This window comes from Myotis lucifugus, unplaced genomic scaffold, assembly GCF_000147115.1.
Source record: "Myotis lucifugus unplaced genomic scaffold, Myoluc2.0 scaffold_787, whole genome shotgun sequence".
Classification (NCBI taxonomy): domain Eukaryota; kingdom Metazoa; phylum Chordata; class Mammalia; order Chiroptera; family Vespertilionidae; genus Myotis; species Myotis lucifugus.
The window spans coordinates 168,712-180,031 of record NW_005871835.1 but is presented as its reverse complement, the minus strand read 5'-3'; the positions used below and the strand labels follow the sequence as shown (position 1 = coordinate 180,031).

General features: G+C 47.4%; 1 pseudogene; it reads left to right on the top strand.

Annotated features, from left to right (window-relative positions):
• The first annotated feature begins 5,282 nt into the window (after nt 1-5,282).
• Nucleotides 5,283-10,131, top strand: LOC106695037 (annotated as a pseudogene).
• The last annotated feature ends 1,189 nt before the right edge of the window (nt 10,132-11,320 follow it).

Here is an 11,320-nt window from a genome sequence, read left to right as displayed (position 1 = left end):
TAATAATCAAATGAGACTACATCAAACTAAAAAGGTTTTGTACAGCAATGGAAACCATCAACAAAATGAAAAGACAACTTACTGAATGGCGGAAGATATTCACCAATGATACATCCATAAGGGATTAATATTCAAAGTTTGTAAAGTATTCATATAACTAAACACCAAAAGAATCAAACGACCCAATTACAAGGTGGACATAAGGCCTGAATAGACACTTCTCCAAAGAGGACATACAGCTGGCCAATAAACAGATGAAAAGATGCTCAATGTCACTAATCATCAGAGAAATGCAAATTAAAAGCATAATGAGATATCACCTCACAGTCAGATTATCATCAATAAATCAACAAACAACAGGTGTTTGCAAGGATATGGAGAAAAAGGAACTTTGAACACTGTTGGTGGGAATGCAGATTAGTGCAGGAATTATAATAAACAGTATGGAGAGTCCTCAAAAATTAAAAATGGAACTACCTAAAACCCGAGATTCCTCTCCTGGGTATATATCTGAAGAAACCCAAAACACTAATTTGAAAGAATGTATGCACCCCTATGTTCATTGCAGCATTATTTACAATTGCCAATATATTGAGGCAGCCCAAGTGCCCCTCAATAGATGAGTGGATAAAAAAGCTGTGGTAGAGCATGGCCCAAGCGGCTCAACGGTTGAGCTTTTAACTATGAACCAGGGGGTCATGGTTTGATTTATGATCAGGGCACATGCCTGGGTTGTGGGCTTGATCCCCAGTGTGGAGTGTGCAGGAGGCAGCCAATCAATGATTCTCTCTCATTACTGATGTTTCTCTCTCTCTCTCTCTCCCTCTCTCTTCCTCTCTGAAACTGTGATACATATATATAATGGAATATTACTTGGTCATAAAATAGAATAACATTTTACGTTTTGCAAGAGCGTGGATGGATTTAGAGGGTATTATGCTAAGTGGAACAAGTCAGAGAAAGACAAATGCCATATGATTTCACTTAAATGTGGAATCTAAAGAACAAAATGAACAACAAAATACAAACAGATTTATAGATACAGAGAACTGATTAATGGATGCCAGAGGGGTTAGGGGTTAGGGGTTAAGGATGAAAGTGATGGGCTTAAGAAGTACAAATTGGTAGCTCCAAAACAGTCCCTGGGATGTTAGACACATAATGGACAGTACTGTCATAACTGCGGTTCCAGGTGGGAACTTGAAATATCGTGGGGACACTTTGCAAAGTAGACGATTTTCTAACTACTATATGGTACACCTGAAATTAGCACAAAACAATGCTAAATACAAACTGTAATTGAAAAATGAAATTAAGAGAATAAATGATTTATCTGTTTAACTTTGTTGCAGTCTGAGTAATACTTAAATTATTTTGAGATTCAACTGCAAAACTTTAAAGTCAACTTTAAACTTACAAAGACCAATAAAACATATTTTAAAAGAATAGGTGAATTAAACTTAACAAATACTTTCATTTAAAAAACGTCATTAGTTTCACTGCACAATTTTATTTACGATGTTTCTATGTCTTATTCTGCTTGATCTATTCCACGATTATGCCTGTTTTCAAAGGATAATTATTAATAAAGCTTGTATTAGTTCTATTTCTAAATAACAAATGGCACAAATTCAGCAACCTAAAACAACACACCTTTATTATCTAATGGCTTCTGTGGGTGAGGAATATGGTATCGCTTTACTGTGTCCTGTACCTCAGGGTTTTTCAGGAGGCTGCAATCAGGTGCTGCACACCACTGGGATTTGGTTAGGGAAGGATCTGTTTCCAAGCTCATTGATATGGCCACAGGCAGAATTCCAACAGGATGGCCATTTTATTGGGGGCCTCAATTCCCAGCTGGCTATTGGACTGAGGCTGCCATGGGATCCTTGCCATGGGGTTTTCCTCAAAATGGCAAGTTGCTTTGTCAAGTATAGTAAGGGAGGGATTCTGCTAGTGAGACAGACATCAAAGTCTTATGTAATTTAAGTGACATCCCTTCAAACTTCAGATAAGAATCCAGTTATTCAGCTGTAGAGGCTGAGATCACTGAGGACCAGGTGGAAATTTGACTTTAAGATAAAATTTGCATAAAATTCTCCTATCTTTCTGGTTTCTATTTTTTAGTAGTAACCATTTTAACAACAAAAATAGTCTTTTAACTTCAAAAGATGGCCATATATAGACTTAGTGTGTATTCAATTGGAATATGCTATAGAAGAAAAACCTTCTTTTATTATTTTGATCTTCATTATTTTTCCTAAACAGCTAACATCCAATCCTCACTGTCCCACTCATTCCATTGGCTTTGGCATAATTTATTGCCTTCCATGTTTAACATCTTACCTTTTTTATTGGGACATAAATATATCCACAATGAAATTATTATATTGATGATTACAAGGACAATCAAGGAGATTCCAAAAGCGATAATTTGACCATTCTTTGGACAATTTTCTGAAAAACAAAACAAAATGTATACATGCAGTTAGACTCAGTTTTCATTCTCAATCTTCTTTCACCCCAGAAGAGTCCCTTATAGTTTTCTGCTCCCATATGATTAGGATTGAGAATTGTGTCTTTTGTCAAACTGACAAATGGCTCAAGAGAACGACAGCTGGCAGCAGAGTGATCAGGAAAGGTCCTTTATTACCCAGCACTGCTAGTTCAGGGGACTTTTATCCAAAGCCTGAACTGACAATGTGGGGCAGTCTTGTGGCGGGCCCCTCGGGGTGGGCTTTGGAGCGCTGACTAAGTCAGTCAGAATGGGGAAGTAAAATTACTATTAAACTAGACACTGAACTAGGCTGTAAGCCCCCAAAGTTGCCCCCCTATTTTTCTTCTCAAAACAGCAGAATCATGTGTTTGAACATCAACTACTTTCACAACATTACACTAATTGCTATGGGGAACTTATCAAAACACTAGAGGCCCAGTGCACGGATTCGTACACCAGTGGGGTCCCATGGCCTGGCCTGTGGGGATTGGGCCAAAACCAACAGTCTATCCAACATGCCCCGAGAGGTCCTGGAGTGCAAGAGGGCACTCTGCAAAGTTGCTTTCACTGGGCAGCTCCTGCATTGAGTGTCTGCTCTCTGGTGGTCAGTGCATGTCACAGCCACCATCTGGTCATCCGGTCATCCGATCACTTAGCCTTTTATATATATCAATGCTCTTTCTGTGCTCAGAAAGTTTCACTCAAAGTTAGAAGATATGGTTGAGTCTCCAAAAATTTTTTTCCTTAAAAGTTCAGGTGCAGCCACACAATAATGGCCAGTAAATGCTTGATTAATTTAGTTTAACCATAGAGAACTGAACTAGAAAAGGTATCTTGCAGAGATCTTTAATGGGACAGTCAAGGCTATGCTAAATGTGGAATGGAAAACTGTGTCAATCTACATCAATATTCCCACTAGAATTCTAATCATCTCTCTAATTAAGAATTAAATTCTTAATTTCCTACTGTTGTAGTAATATATAGAAATTGCCGCTATAGGAAAGCCACATTTTGGGGTCCCACTAAGCCTGCACCCACACACCAGGAATTTTGTGAATAATAGTGTGCGTGTGCTGATAAGCTTTGTGCCCACTGCAATGTTAAAAGGAGAGTAAATTGGGGTGTGAATTGCAACTGTAATTATTTGTGTGGCTTAATTACTCTGGCAGATGTAATCATACTAATATAAGGTTAGATAAAAATGCCTACTCTTGGTCCTGCCAGCTCAAAGGAGTCTTTTTGCTGGCAACTACTTTAAATGTCCGGATACCTGCTAGTGAGACAGACATCAAAGTCTTAAGTAATTTAAGTGACATCCCTTCAAACTTCAGATAAGAATCCAGTTATTCAGCTGTAGAGGCTGAGATCACTGAGGACCAGGTGGAAATTTGCACAATTAAAGTTCATCTCAAGGTGAAGCAGGAATTTTGGGGGAACATAGGCAGGCTTAGAGATTTTTTAGAATTGAGGTTCATGGAAAAATGCAGGTCTGCAGACTGGGAGAAGGTACATTTCCATAACAAAAGGAAGCCAGATGCAGTTACATCTCCATAAGACAAGGAAGCAGCAACAGGTATATTTCCATAAGACAAGGGAACTGGAAGTAGCCAAGAAAGGTCTATATTTACAAAATAAAGAAGGAGGAAGAAAACCCAGAGGGAATTAGGAGAACAATGAGGTAGGAGAGACTCACACTTCCCATGTGAGGTTTGACCTTGGAGCTCCGGGGTTGCTATAGTGACCAACTCAAAGGGGAATATTGACCAATCAGAGGGGATATCAGGACACAGGAACTTCAGCCTTTATAAACCATAGGGAAAAGGAACTCAGTGGGACCCTTTTCCCCCTCCCTACTTGGGAGTCATTCTATGGGACTGAAAGAACAAAGCAGGAACATGCCCTCCTCCCTTTTCAAGGACAGAGCAGAGACACACTCTCCTCCCTCTCCTCTATCTTGTCTTGCAAGGCTGGGCCCTCAGCCCAAGCCTCCCCCTTTTCTGAAAGTGACCACAAGAATGCTGGTATTGTCCTAACTCCCCCAATCACTACCTGAGTGGACCAATGAAGCTCCAGAAATGCAGCTAAGGTCCTAATAAGGCTATAGAAGAGGACGGCTCTAACCTTCAAAATGTGTTGATCACCTTACTTCCTGACCCTTCTGACCTAAATGATCAATCTCTGTAACTCACATCACCCCTAAAACCCACCCAAATAACGCCCTATATAACCTTTGTTCTCCCGGGACACACTCTCTCGTCTCACCGCTGCATCAGACAGAGACCGGGAGCCAAACCTGGGTTTGAATAAACGACTCTTTGCTTTTGCATCGGAAAAGGCTCCCTGGTGGTGAATTATTGGGGACCCCGAACTCTGGGTATAACATCTGGGGGCTCTTCCGGGATCCCCAATTCGCACAAGGGACCCCACTCTGGAGGGTCTGCTAACCGTGTTAAGTATCTGTGTGTCGTCTGTTCTGTTCTGTGTGAGCTCGCTTCTGTAATCTGTGCCTGATAAGATCTAAGTGGACGCACTGGAGGATCTCGGGCAGGAGGAGTCAGGGGATGCCTTAGCCCTCCGTCTGGAGGGGTGTGAAAACCCCTCACGAGGGGAGTGGATTCCCCTCAAACCTCTGGGACGAGGCAGGTTGCTCCCGCTGGCTGGCACATGGCCAACGTCCAGTTTTCAGTTTTTCTTCCGCGGGGTCGGAAGGCTGTTCTTAGGTGTCTTTTTCTGTCTGGTGTCTGTGTTCTTTTGTCTAATTTTGTGGACTCACTGGACGGACGTTATGGGACAGACTCAGACTACTCCTTTGAGCATTATGGTTGATCATTTTAAAGAGGTTAAGGGAAGGGCTACCAATCTCAGTGTAGAAGTGAGGAAGGGTCGATGGCAGACTTTCTGTTCCAGCGAGTGGCCGGCTCTCAATGCTGGGTGGCCACCGGAGGGGACTTTTGACCTCCCCACCATTCGCCGGGTCAGAGAAATCGTTTCTCGGCTGAAGGGGGGTCATCCTGATCAGCTCCCTTACATTATTACTTGGCAGGATCTCGTGGAGGACCCTTCCTCCTGGCACAAGCCCTTCTTGGCTCCACGCCCACCGGAGCCGGCACCCATTCTTGCCTTTCAGGAAACGGAGAAGAAGAAGAAGGAGGAGAAAAAAACCATCCTGCCATCGGCTCCGGCTCCCCTCTACCTGGTTTTGCAGGGGGGTAATGAAGAAGAGCTAATTTTTCCTCCCCCGTATCAGCTCCCCAGGTTGCCGGAGAGATTCGATCCTGCCCCATCTCGGGAAGCTGATGCAGTTCCAGTTCCAGCTGGGAGCACAGTTCTGGGTGTGGCCAGGAGCGGGGTTCTGGTTCCGGGAATGGCCGCGGTTCTGATGGGAGGTCCGCCCCTCACCCGGCTGAGAGCTCAGAGGGAGCTGTCCATCACCGCACCCAATTCTACTATCAAGACCCTGCCCTTACGGGCCGCCGGACCCCCAGATGCAGACAGCAATCAACCTTATTTTTACTGGCCTTTCGCTACAAATGATCTTTACAACTGGAAGGCACAGAACACTAAGTTCTCTGAGAAGCCGGGGGAACTTATTGACTTGCTAGATTCTGTTCTTTTCACCCATCAGCCCACATGGGATGACTGTTAGCAGCTTTTACAGGTCCTGTTCACAACAGAGGAGAGAGAGAGAGAATCCTCAATGAGGCCCAGAAGGTGGTTCCCGGTGTAGACAGAAATCCAACCACCAACCAGGCACAGATAGATGTCTCTTTCCCCTTAACTAGGCCTGACTGGGACTTCAACATGGCAGAAGGTAAGGAGAGGCTTCAAATCTACCGCCAGACTCTAAGGGGGGGTCTCTGTATGGCTGCTAGGAAGCCTACCAATTTGACCAAGGTAGGGAATGTACAGCAGGAAAGAGACGAGTCTCCAGCTGCTTTTCTGGAACGGATCATGGAGGCATATCGCACCTATACCCCCATGGATCCAGAAGCTCCAGAAAATAAGGCGGCTGTGGTCATGAGTTTTATAAACCAGTCAGCCACAGACATTAGAAAGAAACTGCAGAGGATAGATAGATTAGGGGAAAAGATTTTCGGGACTTGCTGGAGGTGGCTGTAAAGGTGTATAACAATCGAGAATCTGCTGAGGATAGGCAAGCCCGCGCCATGGTGGCTGCCAGTGACAAGCAGACCTGAAACCTGGCCAAGATTCTGCTAGCCACCACCACGGAGAACTCTGAGGAGCGGACCCACCACCTTCGCCAGCTTGCCGATGACCAAGAAGGAGGTAAGGGGACCGCCCTGGACGGGAAGAAGAAGCTGCAACAGAACCAGTGTGCTTACTGCAAAGAGATAGGGCACTGGGTCTGAGAATGCCCAAAGAAGGCCGGTAAAAAGGGAAACAAAACAGATCGGGTGGAGGTCTTGGAGCTGGAAGGACTGAGCGATTAGGGGGGTCGGGGTTCGGACCCCCTCCCCGAGCCCAGGGTAACTCTTAGAGTGGAGGGGACCCCTGTTAACTTCCTTGTCAACACTGGAGCACAACACTTGGTCCTACGCACACCTCAAGGGAAGCTAGCCAGCAGAAAGTCCTGGGTGCAAGGGGCAACTGGCATAAGCCAGTATTCATGGACTACCCAAAGAACAGTAGATCTAGGAATGGGCCGGGTATCCCATTCCTTCATGGTAATACCGGAGTGCCCCTACCCCCTATTAGGACGGGACTTGTTAACCAAGATTGGAGCTCAAATAACTTTCAGACAAGGGGAGCCCCAGGTCACCGATAGCAAAGGCCATCCCATCCAGGTTCTGACTCTGAGACTGGAGGATGAATATCGCCTCCACCAGGGGGTGCCCCCAGGCGAGAACAATATGGACAAATGGCTACAAGAATTCCCCACTGCCTGGGCAGAGACGGGGGGAGTAGGACTGGCCGCTCACAGGGCCCCAACCCTGGTAGAGTTGAAACCAAGGGAAGGTCCGATCAGAGTCAAACAGTACCCTATGTCCCAGGAGGCTCGGAAGGGGATTCAGCCTCATATCCGAAGACTGCGAAGCCTAGGGGTACTGGTTCCATGCCAATCTGCCTGGAACACCCCCCTCCTGCCAGAAAGCCCCACACGAATGATTACTGACCAGTCCAGGACCTCCAAGAAGTAAATAAAAGAGTTATGGATATACACCCAACCGTCCCCAACCCGTACACTCTCCTAAGCTCTTTGGCACCCTCTAGAGTCTGGTACACTGTATTGGATTTGAAGGATGATTTTTTCAGCCTGCCGCTCGCACCTCAAAGCCAACCCCTGTTTGCCTTTAAATGGCACCATCCAGAGGAAGGCTACAGTGGACAATTAACCTGGACATGATTACCCCAAGGGTTCAAGAATTCGCCCACCATCTTCAACGAGGCACTACATGAGGACCTCAGTGAGTACAGGAGAGAGCACCCCAGTCTCACCCTCCTTCAGTATGTAGATGACATCTTGATTGCTGCAGACACTGCCAAGGACTGTGAGCAGGGGACCCAAAGACTTGTTGGCCACCCTAGGGACCTTAGGGTACCGGGCCTCTGCGAAGAAAGCTCAGATATGCCAAGAGAGGGTGAGTTACCTGGGGTACATACTGGAGGGCGGACAGCAGCGGTTGTCAGATACTAGAAAAGAGACAGTCCTGAAAATCCCCATTCCCACCACCTGGAGGGAAGTAAGGGAATTCCTAGGATCGGCTGGCTATTGCCACCTCTGGATCCCAAGTTTTGCTGAGATCGCCAGACCCCTATATGAAGCAACCAAGGAGGGAAAGGCCTTTGAATGGACTGAGACAGAGGAAATTGCCTTTAATCAGATAAAGAAGGCCCTTCTGGTTGCTCCAGCTCTGGGCCTGCCGGACATTACAAAACCCTTTCGCCTCTTTGTAGATGAGCGCAAGGGAATAGCAAAAGGGGTTTTAACCCAGGCTTTAGGGCCCTGGAGCCGCCCGGTAGTGTATTTGTCTAAAAAGCTGGACCCCGTAGCTGCCGGCTGGCCGCCGTGCCTAAGAATCATTGCACTGCCCCCTGGGACATCAGCCCAGCGAGCAGAACTCATTGCTCTCACCAAGGCACTGACACTGGGGGCGGGGAAGCGGCTTAACATTTACACAGACAGTCGTTATGCATTTGCTACGGCTCATGTCCACGGGGCGATTTACCAGGAAAAAAGGCTATTGACAGCAGAGGGACGGACAGTAAAAAACAAACAGGAAATTCTCGACCTGCTTGCGACCCTATGGCTTCCTGCAAAGCTAGCCATTATCCACTGTCAAGGGCACCAGAAGGCAGATGACCCAGTAGCAAGAGGTAACCAAAAGGCTGATCAGGCAGCCAAGGCAGCGGCCTTCACCTCAGTCCCTGTCCCCACCATGGCCTTACAACTACCAGACCCCGGGGACCCAGTTCTACCAGACCAGCCTAGGTACTCTCAGGAAGAGCTACAGCAGATCAGAAAGCTTCCCCTCACAAAGGAAATAAAGGGATGGTGGTACACCTCGGATGAGAAACTCATACTACCGGACTGGCTTGGGGTCACAGTATTAGAACGCATGCATCGGTCCACCCACTTGGAAGCCCGGAAGTTAAAGGACTTAATTCAGCATGCCAAGATCAAGATTCACCAACAAGACTCCAAAATCAATCAAATTATAATCTCCTATAAAAACTGCCAACTTACAAACGCAGGAGCTGGATCAGGTGGACAAGGAACCAGGCTCAGAGGCACCAAACCAGGAGCACACTGGGAGGTCGACTTCACCGAAGTCAAACCAGGGAAGTATGGTTATAAATATCTTTTAGTGTTCATAGACACCTTCTCTGGCTGGGTAGAGGCGTACCCAACCAAACATGAAACAGCCCAGACGGTGGCCAAGAAGCTACTGGAAGACATCTTACCCAGGTATGGTTTTCCTGCTCTGATAGGATCTGACAACAGACCAGCCTTTATTTCGCAGGTAACACAGGCAGTAGCCAAGGTCATAGGGGCAGATTGGAAATTACATTGTGCTTATAGGCCCCAGAGTTCAGGGCAGGTAGAAAGAATAAATAGAACTCTAAAAGAAACCCTTACCAAATTAACCATGGAGACTGGCGGGGATTGGGTGGCTCTCCTTCCGTATGCCCTTTACCGGGTGAGGAACTCTCCTTACACCCTGGGTCTCACCCCTTACGAGATCATGTTTGGTAGGCCCCCTCCTATCATCCCAAACCTAAAAGCTGAACTTCTTGTTAAGTTTGAAAATCAGGAGATATCTTTTTTCCTAAGAGAACTGCAGAGGGCGCACGAGGACATTTGGCCGCGCCTCCGCGCCGCCTACAAGGCTGGCCCCACCCCAATGCCTCATCAGTACAAGCCAGGAGACTGGATGTTCGTCAGAAGACACCGTGGAGAGACCCTCGAACCACGCTGGAAGGGCCCCTATATCGTTGTGCTGACTACACCCACCGCTCTCAAGGTAGATGGCATCTCGACTTGGATCCACCACGCCCACACTCGCCCAGCCGACCCCTCTGCAATCCAGGAAGACTTCATCACACAATGGAGCATCGACCAAGACCAGCCCAACCCGCTCAAACTCAAGCTGCGGCACACTCGACCTGCCTGATGTTGGTAACCTTGCTCGCCATCACTCCTGCCACCTGGAGCCCACATACTCCTTATAATATTACCTGGCAGATCATAGACACTAGCTCAGGGGTGATCCTTAATCAGACTTCTCAGGTCCATCCCAAAGACACCTGGTTCCCTGAACTGCGGGTAGACCTCCTAACTCTCTTTCCCAACCCACGCGATACCAGCGATTACTGCCTGGGTGCTGCAATACGCCAGGCTTCTGATGACTCAAAACCAAGAAGAACCCTCTATTTTTATGTCTGCCCCGGGCACTCACGAGCTCGGTCCCGGGGAAACAACCCTTGTGGAAGCGCTGGAGACTATTTCTGTGCTTCCTGGTCATGTGTGTCAACCGGACACATTTGGTGGGAGGCCCCAAAGAAGGGTGACCTAATCACCGTCGGCCGGCCGGCTGCTCCACCTTGTCCCCGGAGTGGCTGTGTCTACTGCAACCCCTGTGAGCATTTCCTTCACGAAAGAAGGGAGAAAGGCTGCAGGATGGGACACCAGAAAGACTTGGGGATTCCGAATCTATTCCTGCAGGGGGGCTTTGCATAATGCGGACCCTGGGATGTTGTTCACCCTCCGTGTTCAAAACACCCCCCTTCACTATCATTCCCCTGTGGGAGTGGGGCCCAACAAAGTACTAGCTCCTCGACCTCAGCTGACCACACCTCGGGTATCCACAACTGGAGGAGCATGGGCCCCGGCATCACCGCCCAACACCCCACTCGCACCTACCACAGAGAACCTGACTCTGAATCCCCCCCCCACCCCCCCCCACCCCCGGCCTAAAGTAAACCCTCTTATAAGCATGATTATAGGAGCCTATTATGTTTTAAATGCCTCCAGGCCCGACCTGACCAAATCTTGCTGGTTCTGTCTAGACGCTGAGCCACCGTATTATGAGGGTGTCGCGGTTAAGGGCAACTATACAACAGCCACGATTGTCAGCTCCTGTAGGTGGCAGCAAGCTGTTGCAAAACTAACCCTCCAGGCAGTAATGGGGCAAGGAACTAGCGTAGGCAATGCACCTCCTGAGCAGTTACATCTCTGCAACGAAACTCTGACTATCCCTGAAGAGGCAGCATATCTTTTACCTCATAAGAATGCATGGTGGGCCTGCTCCAGTGGCCTTGCTCCTTGTGTCCACTCTCTGGTCCTTAATTCCCAGAAGGAAG